This window comes from Vulpes lagopus, chromosome 11 (genome assembly GCF_018345385.1).
Source record: "Vulpes lagopus strain Blue_001 chromosome 11, ASM1834538v1, whole genome shotgun sequence".
Taxonomy (NCBI): domain Eukaryota; kingdom Metazoa; phylum Chordata; class Mammalia; order Carnivora; family Canidae; genus Vulpes; species Vulpes lagopus.
Window position 1 is genome coordinate 46943699 of NC_054834.1, and position 22492 is coordinate 46966190.

The 22492-nt window shown below is 45.2% G+C and overlaps 1 long non-coding RNA gene across 1 annotated transcript; it reads left to right on the top strand.

Moving 5' to 3' along the window:
• Nucleotides 1–106: 106 nt before the first annotated feature.
• On the top strand, nt 107–22492 carry LOC121472253. The gene is made up of 4 exons (XR_005982831.1): nt 107–352; nt 4581–4720; nt 19263–19341; nt 21817–22492. It is a non-coding gene; the product is annotated as an uncharacterized LOC121472253 (long non-coding RNA).

Sequence of the window (22492 nt, forward strand, 5' to 3'; positions counted from 1 at the left end):
AGGCTTGAGAAGGATAAATAGACAAAAAACACTAGTTCTGCCTCTAGAAGCTCCTAGTCCAGTGGGTGAGGCAGGTGGTCAAATGGACATCCATAGCCAAGAGTGATCAGTGCCACAAAGAGAGAGGCTTTGGACGATGGGATCCCCTGAGGAAGGGCAGGAAATGAAAACTGAGATGTTCTTAGGGATATTTGCCCTGAAGAAGCAACATAAACTATAACTTGAAGGACAAGTATGAGTTTGTCCTAAGGAGGAGCAATAGTATGCCTCAGATGAGGCTCAAGAAGCTCACCAGGAGAGAGTAAGCGATTGCTGTGTCATGGTTGGAGCTGCAGAAGATGAAATCTGAAAGGTAGGTGGAAGCCAGATCATGCAGGACCTGTTCATACTGATCAGAAAATTCCTGACTAGGGATCCCTGGGTGGCGCAGCGGTTTAGCGCCTGCCTTTGGCTCAGGGCGCAATCCTGGAGACTCGGGATCGAATCCCACGTCGGGCTCCCGGTGCATGGAGCCTGCTTCTCCCTCTGCCTGTATCTCTGCCTCTCTCTCTCTCTCTCTCTCTCTGACTATCGTAAATAAATAAAAATTAAAAAAAAAAAAAAAAAGAAAATTCCTGACTAACCTGGTTAAGACTACATTTCAGGGGGACAAGGGTTGTAATGTGGCTTAAGGAGCACCATTTTGGGCCTGTGTTTTTTTGTTTTCCTTTTAAGTTTATTTATTTATTTTAGTAATTTCCACACCCAGCACAGTGGAACTTGAACTCACGACCTGGAGATCAAGAGTCACATGCTCTACCAAGTGAGTCAGCCAGGCACCCCAGGTAGCCTGTGGTTTTCTTTTTAATAAGTGTCCACCCATTACCAGTGCACAATAGGACAATAATTTAGTAAGACTATAATCAGCATAATACAGCAACAATACATTTCTCTTAAAGAGTGGCAGGACAGGGACACCTGGGTGGCTCAGTGGTTGAGCATCTGCCTTCGGTCTAGATCTGAGGTTCCTGGGATGGAGTCCCGCATTGGGCTCCCCATAGGGAGTCTCCTTCTCCCTCTGCCTATGTCCCCCTGCCGTGGGCTCTGAATGGCAAGATAAGGCCACACTTCTCCAGGCACCATCTACACAACCACAGGCTCTGGCTACTCTGGGCTGGGGCCTCTCAAGGAGAGCAGTAGACAAAGTGGGATCCTTGGCAACTTGTATCTTCCACGACCTCCAAGAGGTGTCTACTCAATAGTGAAGTCCTCCGTTCTCACACCGACTGGGCTGCTAAGGGATTAGGTCCCTGTTTTAACATTTAATCTGTTTCCTCATCTCCATTTTATGAGTTGGTTGAAAGCAAAAGCTGCTGTCACTGTCTGTTAACTAAAAGGTCGCTGGTTACAACCGGAATACCATATGCATTAACTAAAGATAAGGTCTCAACCGTTTTGTTTCTAAATGAACAAATATAATAAAAGGTTACAGGGTGCGATTTATAGGCACTTTTCAGCAAATAGCACGTTGTGGGTGTAAAGAGTCTTCATTCCCAGTAAATGAAAAACCAAATGGGATAGGCTTTTATAAGGTCCACCTGAGACCCCTTGCACTCACCCCTACAGCATAGGCTGCAGGGTTCCAGTTCCAGGCTGTGGTGGTGGTGGTGGGGCACTCTAGAGCCACTGTGGATTTCTGGATCTGGTGAGGCCTCTGGTTCCTTGGTTTGGGTCATTCATTTCCTGTAGAATTTTGGGGGGGGAATTGGAAGGCAGCCACTCAACGTGGCCCTGGTCATCCATTTCTTGATCAGTTCAAGCATGTAATAGGATTTCAACAGCAAGAGAGCGAAGATGAAGTGGAAGGGTGACTAGTTAGCTGGATCTCCGGCAGCAGGTGAGTCTGGTATTAGCTATCGCCACTCCAGCTGTGATTATGTCACAAGCTGATGTGGTAAGCAACAGGAGGTTGAGATTCAAGTATCACCCAAAGAAGAGGAAAGCAGTGTTTCCCAACCAGGGACTTGTGAACCTACCAGGTTTATTATGTTGTCCCAGGGGCTTTCCATACTTACAGTGGGACTAGTGTCTACTTAATTTTTTAAAATTCTATAAAAATTAATACATTTCTCAAGTACAGAATGGGAGAATAAAATTTCAAGCCTTGAATTTCAGTGTGTATTTTAATATGCAAACCCCAGACCAAACACTATAAAACATGTCTTTTTTAAAAAGATTTATCTGTCGACTAATTATTCCATTTAATGTGATTAATTTAAAGTAAATTAAGAAGCATGCATCATTCGTGAACTGAGGAAAAGCAGGGAATTGTGACAATAAAGTATTGTAGTAAAATGAACATAATGCAGTCCTCAATCATGTGCTGATTAAAGTAAAATATTTGTATTTAAAATCATGTCATTATTACATACTTTGCGTAGTAACGTTTATCATCCTTTTTAGTCATCTAGATGCTTTGGGAACTCTCCTATCCAGTGAGTCTGTTTTTTAAAAATAGAAGCCAAATTTCCCTGGCTTCCCTTAAAGCTAGGGATCAGGCGTGTAGCACAGGCTCCTCCCAGTGGTGCTCCTGCAGGTAATTTCAATGGGACCGGGACTGTGAGCAGGACCCACTTGGGAGAGAGTGCAGAGGTGACAGAGAGGCATCCAGCTTCCAGACCAAGTAGCGGCAGGGGTTTCACAGAGTCTCCCTGCCTGGCAACAGGATTGGTTCTGGCTGCCCACACTCCAGTCTCTCTCTCCTTGAGATTATGCAAACGACCTAACATCCTTTAAAATAATGGTCTTTAAACATTTTAATTTATGTACTTCCAAAATAAATTTAATGAACCTGGTTTTCTAAAGTGCTCCGGTCATTATGTACTAGGTGCATTTTAGGAACATTTTTTTTCTACATAAGTAAACATTCTACCTTTAAGAGTGCAGTTTAATCTACCTCACGGAAATAAACATCAAAAGGAAAAGGTTTTGAGCCACTGGTAAATGTGGTGCTTACAAAAGATATACTAATTCTTATTTTAAGTGCATTATTTACAGTTGATTTCACAATGTATTTCCATTAAGTTCATCTAAGTCCAATTCTTACATAATACAAATAACTGGCCCAACAGAGCAGTGGTTGATAAGGAATAGCAGGAGATGGCACCTACGTGAAAACTGAATATACGCCTATGATATCAATTGGTTATTTTTTTTAAGATTTTATTTATTTGAGAGAGAGAATGAGCAAGAGAGAGAGAGAGAAAGAGAGAGAGAGAGAGAGAGAGAGAGAGAGAGAGCATGGACAGAGGAAGAGGGAGTAGCAGCTTCCTCATTGAGCAGGGAGCCTGATGCGGGGCTCCAGGATCATGACCTGAGCCCAAGGCAGATGCTTAACTGACTGAGCCACCTATGTGTCCCTATGATATCAGTAATATTTTGGCCAAAATAAATGAACGTGCTTTTTCTACAAGTCTCAATGAGTGTTTAAGAAAATGTAGAGCGCCTCTACTTATTTTCAAGGTCATTTCCCAACTTGAATATCAAATGTTGACATGTTGGAAGTGAACGTGGGGCTTCTCATCTTCTCCTCTTGGAAATAAAGCAAAATAGTCAACTCAGATTGGGTGAATGCAGGTGACATTTTGTAGCATACTGCTACTCTCCGACATACTTTTAATACCTTCTAATTTATTAATTCTAAGATGCATAAAAAGATAGGAGGAAGGAAGAAAGGAAGGAAAGGAGGGCAAGTGGATTGCCTTGGAAGGGAGGGAGGAAGGGGTGGATTGCCTTGCCAGGAGTTTGTCACCTGGATGAAAAGGCTCTGCTAAATTTAGTAGTTTGACCCTCTTTGCTTGGCTCTCACAGAACTCTCCCATAGTAGTAATGCATTCTTTAACAATAACCAGGGGATAGAAAAGGCAAGATCATTAAACAAAACTTGTCATCCCTCCTGCCACTTCATTCTATAATATACCTGAATTCAAGACATCCCAAAATATCTTGTTTCTACACTTGTTTCATCAGAAATATGGATAAGACAGAAAAAGACACACTGCCCTAGTGTAGGATGACAGTGTGTTGAATAAAGGAAGCTTCCCTAACAGCAATATGTTAAATTGCTGCATTACCACTCTGGAGTTTATTTCACCCCAGTGCGGTGTTCCAAATTCAGTACAGGAAGGGTACTAGTCACTCATTCATTCATTCTGTTTCAACAAAATGGAAAGTAGCGATTATGAATCGGAGGCAGAAAAGGTAAGCCAGTGTGGCATCTTAACTTCTGGCACACTGGAAGGCAGATGAATTTTGAGAAGGAGCACTTTTAGAAATTTGAAACTTTGATTCTCTTAAAAAGTCGAAGACATGGAACCCATTCTCCAAAGCTGAAACTGGTGATTCATGTATGGAATCTCAATCTGCAAGTACTGAACATAACCCTACAAACATGGAGACTGGTGCCCCATGTATAGAACCTGAATCTCCAAGTGTGGAACATGTCCTTACAAATGTGGGCTATGTAACTTTAGATAAGAATCATAGGATTTCAATAGTAGAAATTTGCTTCTCAAGAAAATCAAATCTTGCCCTGTTCACAGGAAACGTGGTACTCTATACGCAGAATTTGAATCTCCAAGCTTGGAATCTGGCACTCTTTGTGTAGAAGTCAATGTCTGATCATGAAAAATGTGTGGAGCCTCGAACTCCTGGCACGGCACCTGGTATAAGGATTATAGAGGTAGGTTCTGCATGCACGGAGCCTGAGCTCTGTTTATGAAATCTGAACTTTGAAGCATTGATTTAGCTTTCCTAGGTGTGAATTCTGCTTTTTCGAGTATATGATCTGGTCCTCCACACAAAACCTGCCCTTGTAGACATAAACCTTGGCCCTCCAAGTATGAAGTCTGACTTTCTAGGCATGGAAAGTGTATCCTGATGTGAATTCTTGCCTCTTGGGCATAGAATCTAGCTCTCTAGTTGTGGGATCTGGGCCTTTCTGTGTAGAGACCTGTTAGATATGGAATTAGATCTTCTAGGCATGACATGAATATGAAATATCTCTCTCCAAGATAGGAATTTGGCCTTCTGGGGGTGAAACCAGAACCTTATAAAATCTCATCTAGTCTATGACTGAGAAAATTCAGGCTTACGGTTGAGTGACTTTCTGAAGTTTTAGCGATTGGCTTTCATTGGATCTGCACCTGGAACCCAAGTCTCCAGCTTTCCAGCTGGTGCTCACTACACCAGACTGTTGTTCTGCTTATCTTGCTCCCTCTGCAGTGGTGTGGAAAGGAAAAGAGAACTACACAGGAATCGGAACGCCTAAAGTCAGCTGACAGGTCTGCCCCATCTGCCTCTGTGTCCTTTGGATTGTTCAACCATAACGAATTTTCCCACCTTCCATTTTGTGCGAAGATGCTCGCTGAGACTGGTTCCAGCCCTGGCATTCTCTTCTCTGCCTCTATTTTGTGCTCCTGTCTATGAAGTGCCTCTTGCCTTTGTGTTCAAGCTGTGTGAGGCCCAATTAGTCTGGGGCAAACTGGGCCATTTGAGCAAGAAGCAACCTGAAGATTAGCTTTGATCCCACCCTGACCCTTTCTACCTCCTGTGGCTTCCTCCATGATTTCAGCTGTTGCCCAAGGAAGGTATTTTTTTATTTGGTTGAAGTTTCCCATTCAACCCAGAAAATCAAATATCATTTTAACAGATCTCAGCTTAGGAAGTCAGCCTTGCAGCTGCCTGGGGTGCCTCACGATCTCTTCCTATTCAAGGGCCTGCCTTTTCTCCATTTTACAGTTCTGGCCTTACTTCTGTTTTGGTTAACAGGGGTTGGTTGCCTGGGGGACTCGGATCTGGATAAGGTTGCTGCTTGGGTCTGAGCAGAGGAGAGTATTAGGGCCGGGAGACTAACCTGGGGCTGGAAGAAGTCTTTAGAGGATCTCCTATCCTGTTCCCAAAGGGCAACCACTTTGAATTCTTTGTCCCTCATATATCTAAAAAATAAACTTCTAATGCTTTGTGTGGATTTTTCAACTTTAAATATCCATTTTCAAATTTAATTTTAATGCCAGTGTGTTAACATAGAGTATTACATGTATTTCAAGTGTATAATCTAGTGATTCAGCAATTCCATATATTTCTCAGCGCTCATCAAGATAAGTGTATTCTTCATCCCCATCACTTATTTCACCCATTTTCCCGCTGGTAAACATCTGTTTGTTCTCTACAGTTACGTCTGGGATTTTTTTTTTGGGGGGGGGGTGGTTTTTGGTTTGTTTCTTATTCTTTCTCCCCCTTTATTCATTTGTTTTGTTTCTTAAATTCCACACATGAGTGTCTTTCTCTGACTGGCTTATTTTGCTTAGCATTGTATGCTCTAGCTCCATCCGCATGGTTGCAAACGGCAGGGTTTCCTTTTTTTTTTTTTTTTTTTTTTTTTTTTTTTAATTTTATTTATTTATGATAGTCACACACAGAGAGAGAGAGAGAGAGAGAGAGGCAGAGACACAGGCAGAGAGAGAAGCAGGCTCCATGCACCGGGAGCCCGACGTGGGATTCGATCCCGGGTCTCCAGGATCGCGCCCTGAGCCAAAGGCAGGCGCTAAACCGCTGCGCCACCCAGGGATCCCCCGTTTTTTTTCTTATGGCTGAATAATACTTTATTGTATACATATGTCACATATTTTTTACCCATTCATCTGTCAATGGACACTTGGACTGCTTCCACAGTTTGGCTATTGTAAATAATGCTGCAATTAACATAGGGATGCATGCATCTTTCTGAATTAGTGTTTTCTTTTGGTAAATACTCAGTAGTGTGATTACTGGATCATATGGTAATTCTATTTTTAATTTTTTGAGGAACCTCCATACTTAGACATTATTTATTTCCAGCAGTGGTAGATGAGTCTTTCACACATTTATGCATTCCCAGCTTCTCTCTGCCATCTGCCATACTGTTAGTTTTTTATGACCCTGAAATATTGTTGACCCAGGAGATGGAATGTGTTCTGATTACATTTCTTCTCTAGTTTTTCTCCATCCTGAGTGTCTACAGTTCTTTCTTTTTTCTCATTCTATTTCCTTTATCCTCACCTCTCTTTTATTTTCCTTAAATCTTCATCATCTCACCTATTCTATTTTTTAAAAGATTTATTTATTTGAAAGAGAGAGAGAGAGAGCGAGCACAGAGGGTGGAGCAGAGGGAGAGAGTCTTCAAGCAGACTCCTGGCTAAGCACAGAGCCTACATGGGGCATGAGATCATGACCTGAGCCAAAACCAAGAATCTGACCCTTAACTGACTGAGATCTAGTCCTGTCAAGTCACCCTTAACTGACTGAGATCTAGTCCTGTCAAGGAAACACTCCAATGTGCTTAAGAAAAAGGCATGGAGAGCTTACTGATAGCCAGGGATGCTTTGCTGGACTCTTTAAATCCTTAAAGCATTTCTTTCGATCCCGTGTGTTAAGTGTCTGCTATGTGACAGGCACTGACAATACAGAGATGGATAAAATATGGCCCCTGTGCCCAAGCACTTACTCCATCTCTTTCCGTTGCCCAGGATAGGGCCTCTCTTGTTCCCAGCACCTAGCCCAGCATCATCAGTAAATGTTTACTGAGTACCCATTTGAGACCCATCTTCACACATTTCACCCCAGTCCTGCCCCCCTCAGGCCCCAGATGAAGTGTTGCATGCTGCACCTTCTGACACCAATCCTTCCTTACAGAGCTATACCCAGGGGAAGCAGTGTGCTGGGGACTAGGCTAAGACAGTCGGTGAACAGTAGCCCTGGCACCTGATCCCAGCTTTTGCTCTGCAGGCCTCCTCTGAGTCTCTGTCCGCCTGACTATAAAACCGTCAAGCATGTCCTGCCCTTCTCTCTTTCCCTTGCATGAGGCTGAGAACAGGGTATGAGTTTCTGACTACAGAAGACTACCTGAGGCATATTCAATTACTCCTTAGAAGCATTACTTTCAGGGACACCTGGGTGGCTCAGCGGTTGAGCATCTGCCTTTGGCTCAAGTTATGATCCCAGGGTCCTGGGATTGAGTCCCACATTGAATCCCACATTGAGTCCCACATCAAGTCCTGCATCAGGCTCCCCATGGGGGGAGCCTGCTCCTCCCTCTGCCTATGAATCTGCCTCTCTCTCTCTGTCTCTCATGAATAAATAAATATTTTTTTAAAAAAAAGAAGAACCAAAAAAAAAAAAAAAAAAAAAAAAAAGAAGAACCATTACTTTCAGCTCATATAGATTCTGCAATTAGTTTTGAATGACAAAGAGTGTACCTATGCATCAAGAAATGGTCCCCTTGTCTTGCCCTGAGGGTCTCGGCACCTACTTACTTAGGACAGGCTTTTCCACAGTTTGTTTGCGACGCTGCCCTCCCACCTCAGATGTCTGTGTACCTGCCAGAAGCATTTCATGCAGCCCTCCATTTGGGCAATAGATTACAAACCCCCACCCAACGCCGAGGGCCGCTGCAGATGGCCGTGCACCTGGGACTCACGAGTCCCCGGGGCCATGGGGCCTGGCTTTGGACTTCCCTGTTTGGCTGGCAGCCCTGGAACCCCCAGCTCATCTAGCAGGGAACTGTAAAGCTGGCCCCTAGCTAGAACAGCCTCCAGCCCAAGTCCACGCGGAAAAGAGGCGGAGGTGTTAAACCGCTGTACGTAACCTAATACCTGGTGAGTTAGCCCATGCAGGGCACGAAGGAGACGCAAGGCCAGCCACCTCGAGTCTGTGATGGGCCATCCCAGTGCCACCCATCCGTGGAGCTACAGCCCCGCACAGCGGCCCCCACACAGGCCTTCTGGAGCCCTGGCTGCCTGCTGCGGACACTTCTCCGGACTTCTCAGGTGCCCGAATCTCTCACCCTCATGGGTCTTCGGTGAAAAACCTGAGCCAGGTGCTTCCAACCTCCATTCCACACCACAGTCATCAAAATATTTTATTTTATTAAGGTTTTATTTGTTTATTTATTTGAGACAGAGAGAGAGCATGAGCAGGAGGAGGGGCAGAGGGAGAGGGAGGGAGAGAATCCCAAGCAGATGCCCACCGGAGTGTAGAGCCCGACTTGGGGCTCAATCTCATGACCCTGAGACCATGACCTGAGTCAAAATCAAGAGTCAGACACCTAACCGACTGAGCCACCCAGGCACCTTTTTTTTTTTTTTTTAAGATTTTATTTATCATTAAAATATTTTAAAAATATACAAAAACATAAACAGTAATGTTACTCTCTCCCCATGGCTGGCTGTTGCCTTAGATTCTGACCCTAGCTCAGAATCCTGGGAGACCCTGCTGCATGCGGCCCAGCTGCTCCGCCCTGGTGCTGTGTCTCCAGAAGTGCTCCCATCTGACAGCAGCGAGAATATGCCAAGCACTTTCCCAGCCCAGGGCCTTCATACAAGCTGTTTCTCATCCCTGGGATGCTTTTCTCTCCACACTTGTCATAGCCTGTTCCTAAGTCGACATCCTCATAGACTTCTCTATCCCAGATGACCCCCCCCACCCCCCACCCCTGAAGTCCCTCATCTTCTCTTCCACCTGCTTCCTGCTCTTCTTCTCCAGGGCTCTTGTCACAAATTTTCATTGTGCAGCATTTTTTGTTGACTTGTTTATACTGTTTTTCCTTAAACAGTAAGCTCCTTTAGGGAGGGATCATGTCTATTTTAGCCATCCCAGCTTCTGGCACAGTGCATGACACGTAGTAGCTGCTCAACAAATGCATATTAAATGTCAAAGGAATAAATGTCAGGAAATGAATTCAGGTCAGAGTGCCTCATGGGGAGCAGAGCTTGAGAACAGCAGTCTCAAACTTTTTTGCACTCTAGGATCACCTGCGGAGGTTTAAAAATCCCCATAGTGGATAGTTGCATCAGAACAGCTAGGGGTAAGAATGTCTGGGGGTGAGACTCAGCACCTATGTATGTATATAATATATATATAATCCTCAGATGATTTCAATGGGCAGCCAAGAACCCAGTGTATTAGAGCAGAGGTTCTTAAACATAGCAGCAGCAGCATCTGGGAACTTGTTGGAAATGCAAGTTCTTGGGTCTTACCCAGACCCACTGAATCGGAAGCTTTGGCAATGGGACCCAGAAATCCACTTTAATGGGCCCTCCAGGTGGTTTCAATTCAGGCTAATGTTTGACAGCCACTGAGTTAAGGAGTTATACTGTCCTCTTCCCATCTGGTCTTCTCTTGTTGGCATCAACAGTGGGAAATTGGGATGCTTTCTAGTGGGGTGGCCACCATCCCATTGTGTGGGGTACTGTCCTGCTTTTAGTCACACATTCCAGGTAATCCCTTAGTCCCAACAATAGGGCAGGTGGCCACCCACCCCCATCTTCAACTCAAATACCAGATCCACCAGACAAGTTGGATACATTGTGATGAGAGCATTAGCAGGCTTTAAAATGTGCATTTGATCCAGTATCCATGTGATGGCTCCCTTAAGTCATGGGGGATAGATGTACGGCTATCAGATATGCCTAGTCACTATGGCTCCCACTCCAGATGTCCACAGAAAGCAAACACCGCAGGGCTGTGCCCAGAGCCATCTCACTGAGTGCTCTACTTGGATAATGTGTCTTTGTTTTCCAAAGGAGGGCACCAGGGCAGTAAAGAAATAATTCCTAGAGACCCACCACCACCCTCCTAGACACATAAATGCTTTGGAAGAAAGTGAAAACAGGACTTTCCATCCAGTTCTCTCACAGGCAACAAAACGATGACATCATTCACAGGTTGCAAAGCCCTCCTCTGAGAGCAGCGGGAACTTACATCTTTCTTTTTTTTCTCTTCAAAGTGTATTTACTTTCAAATTTTCCAGTTAGCTGGGTATGCTACAAGAAAGCCTAGAAATTTGGCTTCAAGTTAAAATCACAAACCTGGATCTTCAATCTACTCCAGGCTTCCTCTCAAACCAACATTTATAAATGAGTTTAAAACCAAAATGCCCAAGGAAGTGAAAGAAAGATTCTCAAGCTTCCTTTTAACTCAAAGTTTGGCTTCAAGAGTGAGTTTTAGCTTTCTGGGGGTCACAGCCAGCATCATTTGGAGGTGGTTTCTGGTCCAGGGGAAAAATGGTGAGCTAATTCTCTACCACTCCTCCCCCAGCCTCTGTCCCCCAGACCCCAAACCACAGCCCCTGAGCTGGGACCACTGAGAGAAAAGAGCGGGATCAATCCGGCCTTGTGTCTCTGGCTCCAGAGGTTCAGCTCTAAAGCCACTGTAATATAGTGCCCTCCTCACCAGTCACAATGCCTCGGTCCTCTCCTTGTCCCTGAAAGTTGAGTTGCTGCCTGGGTTTTTGCTTTTGTTTTTATTTTTTTTGTTGTTGTTGTTGTTTTTTCTTCTGGTAATGAAGTTCCTGGAATCAGAGTCCTGCTTTGTTCCTCCTGCTCCTTCTGGGCACTGTCTTGTCTCTGACTCTACCTCCTGAAATAGATACCTGCTACCCTCAGCCCCAGGCCATCACCTCCCATTCCCTGGGAGCCTGTCCGCTAAAATAATGTCTGTGGCTACCAGATTTCTTCCCCTCAGATGCCCACCTTCTCAGGTAAAATTTTGAGATGTCACCCCCTTCTGATGGCCAATATTATCTACTACGACTACCTTCTTTGTTTCAGAAATGCTGAGTGAGCACTCTCCCAAGTGTCCTTACTTCACTCAACCTCAAAATCTACAGCCTTCTGATTAGATCATCTCTTTCTCTTTTTCTCTCTTTCAAAGGCCTAGAACTCTATTCTTTTTTTGTTGTTGTTGTTCCACTACTTCATTGAGATATGACCAACATCCAAAAAGTTGTGCAGATTTAGTGTATTCTGCTCAAGGAGTTTGGAGATAAGTATCCACCCATGAAACCATCAACACACTCTATACCATAAACATATCCATCTTCTCCAAAAGTTTCCTCCCACCCTATTTTTTATTATTACTACTATATATTTTTGTGATGAGAACACTTCACTAAGACTTACCCTCTTGGTTAAAGTTGAAATACACAACACAGTATTACTAACTATAGTCTCTATGCTGTACAGTAGATCTCTAGGACTTAGTCATCTTGCATAGCTGAAAGCTGCTGTCCTTGACCACTACCTCTCACCTCCCTTCCCCTTAGAACGCTTTTTCTTTATATTTTCAGGAAAGAGGCTAGGGAGGACTGTTATGTATTTACATGGAGTGGCAATTTTGCAAATGTGTATTTGTACATCTGTTATCCTGTCAGGAAAAGGCCTGCAGACATGTGTATCCTCTATATACCCTCCATCTAAGAAACAGGGAGGAACTATCTTCCTGGGCAGGGCATGGGATCCCATTCTTATTCCCCCAAACTATGCTTGTCTCAGGGGAAACTTGGTAAACTAATAATTATAGTTACTCTGCTAAATTTTATCCATAGAGTCTTCACCAAGGAGTATGGACTCAGAGAGAAGACAGGAACTAAATCTGCCTCAGTAAGTGTGGGAAGGTATCATGGAGTAGATGACTTTTGAGCTGTGTTTTGAAGGGTGGGCAGGAGTTCTCAGCATTTTGGAATTTCTCTGTGTTAAGATTTTACTTTCAATATATAGCTTTTTATGTCTCCTGAAAATTCTATACAACCCAGCCTTTCAAACTGTATTTAATAAGTTCTATGACTAAAGTCTAGCTAGTGAGGGGATGACCAAAGAATGTAAGATATGGTCACCACCTTGTAGGAGCATATGATTTTGATAGTATTGAGCATGATTACATATGTAATTAAATAACTTTTCCAAGATCAGTTTAAGTACTGGAATAGGAAGCACAACTATTTCCTTCACCGTTCTACCTCTGGTTTCAATACCATACTTGGAACTCATAGGTCCTCAGTAGAGGCTGATTGAGTATAGGAATGCTTTGTGTGACAGGAAGGTTTGATTTTGACATTGAAAGCAGGGCCATGTTTGAATAGGCAGGAAGGGAGAGTGTATCCTGTCCTACGTGGCTTCGACTTTCTTGTGGGCAGCTTTGTGTCACCAACTAAATCGCAAACATCCTAGGGAAGGATGGTTTATGCATCTCTTATATTCAGAGGGAACTAGGTGGGCGCCTGGGTGGCTCAGTCAGTAAATGTCTGCCTTGGCTCAGGTCATGATCCCAGGGTTCTGGGATGGAGCACCACATTGGGCTCCCTGCTCAGCAGGGAGTCTGCTTCTCCCTCTCCCTCTGCCTGCCACTACCCTGCTTGTGATTGCTTTCTCTCTCTCTCTCTGTCAAATAAATAAATAAAATCTAAAAAAAAAAAAAAAACCTAAAGGAAACTAGGTATTTTTTTTAAAGATTTTATTTATTTATTTGAGAGAGAGAGCCTGAGGGAGATGGACAGAAAAACTCAAGTAGACTCTGCGCTGAGCCCTGAGCCTGCTGCTGGGCTCGATCTCACAACCCTGAGATCATGACCTGAACCAAAACCAAGAGTCTGACGCTTAACTGACTGTACCACACAGCCCTCCCACCCCGGGAACTAGGTATTTAGTAGATGGTCATAAATATTAGTCAGATTCAAAGGCAAGCTAGAATTGAATATGCCTTTAACTGAAAAATTACAAAAATATTGGTGATGGGAAAGGATGATTCCTTTCAGATGTCCCAAAGTTTTCTCTACCCAAGCTAGGTTTATTTGCGTGTAATCCACATATTAGTGGATAAACACATGTTCACTGATATATGTGAGTATATACAAAATGGATACTGTCACTATCTGTATGGAACTTACCATTCTGCAGTTGAACAAGATGGGCAAATATCATCATTTGAAATATAACCTCAAGAACTCAAAAGCAAATCTTGACAGGTTAATCTGGGCACATGTGCTGGAGGAGGAGAAACGTCTCGAGCTGTTATTGATAGCTACGATTAGTAAGGTTCCCTGAAAAGGTCAGAATTTGCTAGAATTTCTCCCTCCTCTCATTACCAGGGCTTGTGTTCCCCAGGCTAGTATAACAAAGCAGCAGCTGCTCACTCATGTGCTGCATCTGTGATAAGAAGAGCTCTTGCTTTGCTACCAACAGGTCTGTGTTACTGCTACTCTGTGTTAATTTTGTTTTGGTAATGCCAAACTGTAATGATTAAAAGCGTGGGAGACCATTCCTCCGAGGTCAGGTCCTGTAATGTAGACTTAGAAAATTAGTCAGAAGTATAAACTGAGCAGGGAGGTTTCAAAATTCATTGCCTCAGGATGCCTGGGTGGCTCAGCAGTTGAGCATCCACCTTCAACTCCGGACATGATCCTGGGGTCCTGGGGTTGAGTTCTACATCGGGCTCTCCGCAGGGAGCCTGCTTCTCCCTCTGCCTGTGTCTCTGCCTCTCTGTGTGTCTGTCATGAATAAATGAATAAAATCTTAAAAAAAATTCATTGGCTGAAAATGTGCCAATCTGCCCTATGAATAAGCAAGAATGAGGTGGGGTTCACAGAGCAGGATCTAGGCACTAGATAGGAAAGAGTGAAAATATTCTATGAGTTAGTACCTGGAGGAGGAACTACCAAGTGGATGCAATGTATTCCAAATTCTGGAAAAGTCGACCTTGTGAGTCTAGGCTCATGTCCAGTGGGAATAAAATCTCCCCTTCTCTAGCTGTTGGACTCTGTCAAATCTCTGTGTCTCACCCCTGGGTTCCCACCACCCCACTGCTGGAGTATCCAAAGTTATCCCTTTGATTTAAGGCAATTATAGCAGGAGGTATTCTCTTTGAAAGTATGAAAGCATGTCCTTATGGAAACAGTTTTCAAACCTTTTTTTTTCTTAACAGAAAACCCCTTTTGTTCCTAATAATAAAACCTGCCCTGGCTGAAACAGAGGAGGGGGCCTGGGCCTGTCCCCTCAGCCTTACCTTTGCTGGGCTGGTCTCTGAGACATTTGTGCAGAAACCCAAGGCTGCTGGGAACACTGTTTAGAAAGCTTTGCTGCCGACAAACCAACCAGGCAAACTCATTTGTGGGATAATAGGGGAAACCGGAATATGGACTGGGGATTAGATGAAACAAAGGACTTATTGCTCATGTTAGGTATAATATGGTATTGCAGCTATGTGAGAAAGTCAATGGTATCATTATGTGAGAAAATGTCCTGAGTTTTTAAAAGACTCCGATTTCGGGGATCCCTGGGTGGCGCAGCGGTTTGGCGCCTGCCTTTGGCCCAGGGCGCGATCCTGGAGACCCGGGATCGAATCCCACGTCGGGCTCCCGGTGTATGGAGTCTGCTTCTCCCTCTGCCTATGTCTCTGCCTCTCTCTCTCTCTCTCTCTCTCTCTCTCTGTGTGTGTGACTATAATAAATAAATAAAAATTTAAAAAAAAAGACTCCTATTTCATGATGCCTGGGATTTGCATAAAAAAGAAGTAAATATGGAAACACGAAAATGTTACAGCCAGGTGGCACTATCATGATATCCTTTCTGAAAAACGCAAAAGCAGTGCGTTAGGCTGTAAGGGTCACGGGCATCACAGTAGGAAGGAATAGGTCACCCACACAAATTGCCTCGGAGGCCTCGGAAGCCAGGTGCAGGGCAGGGCACAGAGGCCATGGGGCGGGGTCTCCTGTGTTCTCTGCAGCCACTCACCACCTGGAGTGTTGACAGGACATCAGGCTACACCACAAAAGTGTCCTTAGGTAAAGGATGCACAACATTTGTTAGCATGAGGCGCTGAGCTGGCCCCAGGCGCGTCCTCCCTGGCTGTTGGGCCTCTCCTGCCTCTCTCCTCCGTGCAGGCTCTCTCCGTGAGCCTCTGTGCCTTGCTCTACCCTGGCACCTGCTGCCTGAGATGAAAACTGAGCTGATCAGTGTGTGCCTTTTCTCCCTGTCCTGGGTATCCAGGGATCCTAGGAGAGCAGCTCTTGTTACCAGGAAGCTGACAGAGACCCTCCTGGGAGCCCTTTCCCTTCACAGAACCATCTTCCACTGCCTCCTGGCTGAAGCCAGCACTGTTCTTGCTCCTTCTTGCTCTGTCCTCTGCCAAAGTCAGCCTAGGGAGCCGAGCTATAGATTCTGGGACAGAAGGGACATCTGAAATCAAGAAGTACAGCCTCCCAAGCAGAGCAAGGATCCCCTCAGACATCGCTGATGGGGGCATAGGGGTGACCTGGCTTCTGCTGAAATGTCTCCATTTGAAACCCTTCCCACAAACATTTACAGAATGCTTCTCTGTGTCGAGGATAGCACAGGGCCCTCGTCAGGGCCAGAGGCCAGGAATATCTTCCAGGGACAGTGAGAACTCAGGAGCAAACAACCAAGAGACTTCCTGCTCCCCTGGACACTTAGACACCCCGGCCCCTGACTGCAGACCCATGTGTGGGGTGGCAGCTGCCCCACTCTACACCCCAGACAGGCCCCTCTCCCTGCAGCAGGGAAGAGGTGGGCAGCTGGCAGGTGATTCGTCCATTGGCGAGGATGGTCCTTGTCAATATGCTGCCCTTAGCTTTGCAAGGTCAGGAGCTCAGGTCTTGCGGGATCCAGGCCTCTGTAATCACAGGTCACGAGAAGCACGCATGCTGGAAGGCCAATCTGCAAATGAGTAATGAATGAGCATGGCTGTCCGGTAACCAGAATATTCACAGCTGCCTTCTGAGACACCCATTTCCCAGAATGGCATTTATAACCAGGAGGTTGCTTAGTGAGCACAGAATCAGCCCAGAGGAGGGGGGTGGCTGCGAAGGAGGTTTTACTCAGGTTGCGAAGAGACGGATTTTTCCACTCAGATCTTTCCACACATAGAATACCTCAGGGGGACTCTTTTCACAATATGCTTCTTTCTAAACACCTATTTGTTTGGTAGCCATATAACACATCTTGGAAGATTACAGCTTTGTTCATCTTAATTGTACTTTCCTGAGGTTGTCTTGAGATTCTAGGTGGGGGGGTAGATGACTTAATGACCATCTGGGAAACTCCCTGGCCCAAGGGTCTCTAATGCACCAGTTCTAGCATTTTTTTTAATTAAAAAAATTAATTGAAGTATAGTTGACACATTGTATATTAGTTTCAGGGTGTACAACACAGTATAGACAATTATATACACTATGAAATGCTAATCACGGTAAGTGTGGTCACCATCTGTCACCATACAAGGTTATTCCGATATTATTGACCATGTTCTCGATGCCATACTTTTTATCCTCTCGTAGTTCTGGCCTTTCTGTACCGATACACAGAGGGACTGGTTGCGAATGCAGCCTGGTAGCCCTCCTCTTCCTCTGGTGCTGTGTGATGATAACAGAGGTTAGAACAGGGCTCCCAACTTAGTGTAACAGGGCCAGGTGTGCGTACAAAGGAGTGACGCAGGCTGGATAAAAGAACAGCTTCAATGGGAGCTTCAGTATAAATATGCTTCTTAGCGCTCTTTCCTAAGAAAAAAATAGCACAGATGTGAGGATAAATGGCAGCTGATGCTCAGGGGCGTGAGGGGATGATGGTGAGCCCTGGGGACTCTGGCAAACAGAAGAGGGCATGTCCCTTCTCCAAATGATCAGCGCTCAGCTCCAGCAGGTGGGTGGCCACATGGGGATGAGGTCCTGAAATGACCAGATCTGATTTTTTTCAAGAGAAGTTGGTAATCTGGATTTTTAGGTGAAATCACCTGATTTTTTAATGGCAGCAATCCGTTTAAATTTTTTTGCAAATGCTCCACTAAATAAACAAAACATACCAGGGCCAGATTCAGTCAGGCAGTCAGTTTGAAACTTTTGTCTTGGATGATTAAAGGATCCCATGATTAAATGTTTTAGAAAATACTAGTTTTAAAAAATAAAATAGGCAGAAAAAAACCAGGCAGATTTTTGTTGTTTTTTAACTATAGAATGTAACAGGGCTGGGGCACCTAGATGGCTCAGTTGGTTATGCGTCTGCCTTCAGCTTAGGTCATGATCCTGGGGTCCTGGGATGGAGCCCAGGGGCGCACCCCCTGCCCAGCGGGGAGTCTGCTTCTCCCTCTGCCCCTCCCCCCGTGCTCCTGCACGCTCTCTCTCTCTCTCTCTCTCTCATAAATAAATAAAATCTTTTTTTTTTTTTAAAAAAAGAACTTAGCAGGGCCCTTTAGATATTAGTAAGATAGATAAATACTTATAGATACTGTGTATTTGGGTCTCCAACTCAGGCTCATTGCATGGCCTAAGATCAATGTCTAAAGATGGCCAAGTGTGCATTTTCAGTAGCTCATTTGGTTTCATTTCAGCCTGTGGCTTTTTCTGACCTTTCCCCTGAGTTCAGAGGCACAGTTTTCTGAGGTCTCAGAGCCCGTGCACCCATGCTGACAGCAGTGGAACTCAAGATCAGAGACAGCCTGTCCCCACTCTGGAAGAATGCTCCCATTTTTCACCCAGCTCAATTTCTAGATTCTAGAACAGTTCAGCTCTATCCAGAAGCTGCAGTTTCTCAGCTAGGTCATCTCACCTCCCACAATGAGTTTCCTCATTCTTACTTTTATCCCATGTTCATCATTCCATGTTAAATCGGCCTCAAAGCTCACCACCACCCACCCCTCCCAAAGTACTTCCTGACTTGCTCCCTCCTAGCCTGCCTCCCTTGCTGGTTCTGATAACCTCATAGAAAGACTAAGCCCATACTTAGGGCCCAGCAAAGCAGAAACCAAAAAGAGAAGAGAAGCACAGCTCTAATGAATGTATCCAGAAAGCTACAACTGGAGAATCTAGAAAGTTTTTAAAATGTCAGCAGCCATGTGAACCTTCAGTGTGGTTTTATTTTGGATTACACCCAGAGAAGCCAGACCATCATCTTTTCAGGGCTTGGGGCCTCTGCTAGCATAAATGGAATTGGTGTTTTTTTGGACTATTTTTATATGTTTGTCATCTACAGCTTTCCAGCAACCAAAAGGAATTGGTGACCACCTGCCATAAAAAAAACTCACATCTATGACGAGGGCTGACATGTGGCATCTGTCCCTCCTCTGCAGCACCCCTGCCCTTATCTCCGGCTAGGCTTACTGCCAACACCTCTGAATAGACCTCCTGCTTCCAACACCCCTCGCAGGGCCATCCTGTGCACTGCTGCCAGAATAATCTTTCTAAAACACACAGTGATTATATTACCTTCCTGCTTTTTGGTCATTTCCACCTGCATGGCAAGCTGCCTAAGGCATAAACTACACTTCTTTATATTTCCTATGTCGTGGTGCCTCTCAGACTTTGATGGGGAACTTATTCCAAATGTAACTGCCTGCTTCTCATCTCCAAAGACTCTCATCTAGTAGGACCAGGATGAAGTTGGGAATCCACCTTATATTTCCAGGCACGTCCCCTCAGAAGGCTGTGGTGCCAGAGGTCTATAGACTACACTACAAACTGAGAAGCGTTATCTTCTAAATCTGGTAAGGACCTAATAAATGGATAAAAGTTGAGTCATTCTGAAATGAATTTGTCTGTACTTTATCTGCCCTGAAAAGATTTTCTTTCTTTTTACAAAGATTTTTATTTACTTATGAAAAAGAAAGAGGGGAGAGTACACAGGCACAAGCAGGGGGTAAGGCAGAGGGAGAGGGAGAAGCAAACTCCCTGCTGAGCAGGAAGTCCAATGGGCTCCATCCCAGGGCTCCTGAGATCATGAGCTGAGCTGGAGGCAGATGCTTAACTGACTGAGCCACCCAGGTGCCCCCAAAAGATTTTCTTCCCCTTTCCTTCACCCCAGAATCTAGTAGAGTATTGATTAATCTCGTGCTGAAGTGATTTTTAAAAATATTCAGAGAAGGAAAAAGGAGGAAGGGGCATCTCAATGGCTTCCACTGCACCCCTGGGGGGTTAGAAAGGTGGTACTGCAGAGGCAAATGGTGTTGTCAGTGATGTCTGGCCGTTAAGTCTTTCCCATCTTTGCCTGCCCCCACCATTATTTGCCCCTCCACTGCACTATGCCAAAAGTAGCTTAGTTGATGGAAATATATTTTAGGTCCTAATTTCCCATCTGAATGTTCACTTTCTTTTTTTTTTTTTAATTTTATTTATTTATTCACGAGAAACACACACACAGAGACGCAGAGACATAGGCAGAGAGAGAAGCAGGCTCCATGCAGGAAGCCTGACATGGGACCTGATCCCTGGACTCCAGTATCACACCCTGGGCTGAAGGCAGGTAGTCAACTACCGAGCCACCCAGGCATTCCTGAATGTTCACTTTCTAAAAAGAGAAAAGAGAGCCAGAGCCAGAAGGAGCAGCAGAGAGCAACAAAAACATTAAAAAATAATACAGTGTGTGTTTCATTGAGCACTTACTATGTACTAAGCTTTGGTAGGCACCGCGCACATATAATCCTTAATAACCTGCCACTGGGTATTAAGTGTCCCCATTTCATAGATAAGGAAATTACCTGCCTGCCTTCCATGACATCACAATGACTCAAGGAAGGGCAGTTAGGAAAAAAGAAAAACAGGGTATTAGGGACACCTGGGTGGTTCAGTGGTTGAGTGTCTGCCTTCGGTTCAGGTTGTGATCCCGGGGTCCTGGGATCAAGTCCCACATCGGGCTCCCCACATGGAGCCTGCTTCTCCCTCTGCCTATGTCTCTGCCTCTATCTCTGTGTCTCTCATGAATAAATAAATAAAATCTTAAAAAAAAAACAGGGCATGAAACATAACCACTTATTCCAGAGTCAACCATCAGGCACGTTTGTAATGAAGCTCCAAAAAGAGAAAGAGCCTAAAGAGGGAAGAAAAGCTCAGTCTAAAGGTGCTCCCTAAAGGGGTAGGAAGTGACCCTTCTGGTCCCAAGAACTCATGGACTGACTTTTTCTGGCATAGGTATGAATATTCCAACAGGCCTTAAATGTTAGGGGCTCTATGATCTATTCATCTCATTACCAGCCAAAGATGAGTCCTTAAAGGTAACTGACACCGCCTCAGGCCCTGATTCCATTTCATTGATCAATGTTATATAGCTCAGAAATAAAAACAACTCCTTGGCTCAGACTACCCATCAGCAAAATTGCTATAATCCCAGGCTTGAAATCTCTGCTCACCTTGGGGGTCCTCCTCAAGGACCCTGAACTGCAGTCCTTCTGGCCACCTGGTGAAGTTCCCTCTCTGGGATTCCCCATGCTCACCAAGTGGCTCCCAGATCCTGGCTGGCATCTCTGCCCACCCTCCTTCACTCATTCCTCTCCTCCTCTCCTTACAGGTTCTCCTGTCACAGGATTGACAGGCTTGGTTGCATGACAAGGATGTCATTCCTGCCTCCAAATGGACGTGCTAACTTCCCTGTTTTGCTTCCAAAGTCACCCCACTGAGTGCTAGGATTTGTTATAAGGTGCCCAGCCAGAGTGGCCTCTGCTCTGTGTTCTCACTCTTCTACTTCATAAATATTCCTCTCCTGAGGATCCCTGCCTAGCTGCCTTTGGGGCCCACTGTGCTCTGCTGCTTTGAGAGGCTCACATGCACACTGATGGTCACCCTTTCCTCCTTGGATGAGTTCAGAGCTGAGCAGTTCAGAGCTGTGGGCAAGGGGAGCCTTGAAAGCTGGTAGGATTTGGGTAAATCGAGGGGGGCGGGGGAAAGCATCTTCAAGTGAGGAGAACGTCAAAGCCAAGGTGTGGGACAAGGCGTGGGCAGCAGTGTGGACGGGAAATGCCATGGAAAACCAGCCTTAGCAAAGCAGGTTCACAAACAATAGCATCAGGGGCTTAAGAAATTTCATGTGATTTAATAAGCCGGAAACCATGTGGCTATGTGCATGGGGAAAGGTCCTGATGGGAACCGTGTTTCAGAATAAATAATCAGGCAACAGAAAAGGGGGCTCATTAGAGGGGGCTTCGAGAGGCCAGGATGTCAACTTGGGGCTCTTGTACTTGTTTCGTTAGCAGCTGAACCACCTGCTCCCTCGCATCTGGAGAAGATGGCCTGGACGCCCACCGCACACCCCGTGTGATGTCCGTAAGCTCAGACTCCGTCACGGCCACCCTGGCCCGGTGTCGAGCTCTGCTAAATGCTCGTTCTGCTTCTTGCAGTTTTTCCTTCAGCTCTGCCTCAATGGTGACCAAAATGAAATATGTTCGATCTAGGCATGAATTTAGGTCTGATTCTGGGAAGGGAACACTGGGGAGAGTCAAGGTGGGAGGCATCTTGTAGGGTGGCATGGCCTCTCAGAATGAGTTCTGTTGCCCCACGTTCCCACAACAGCCTGCAGCCTGGTCCCGCTGTGTGACATGCAGATTGTCCTCTGTGGGGCCGCTGCCGAAACCAGTGGCTGATGGGGACGCAGGCTCAGGATCTGTCCCCACAGAACTAATCTGGCTCATCATGACTTTGAATTTCCTGGCCTCCTCGGCTCTGAATTTTCAGAATCAGAGCTCCTTCTTGGGTTAGGTACTGTTGTTCAGATGGTCTGTTTTAAAAGTAAGTTATCTCCTGATAACTTATCTCTGTCCTGAGATGGGTAATATTTAGCTGGAATGGCTCAGCATGGGTAAGGATAGGGTGGAATTGTCCTACCAGAGAGTCATAAAAGAGGCCCTGGAGGTGGAACACCTGGGTGGC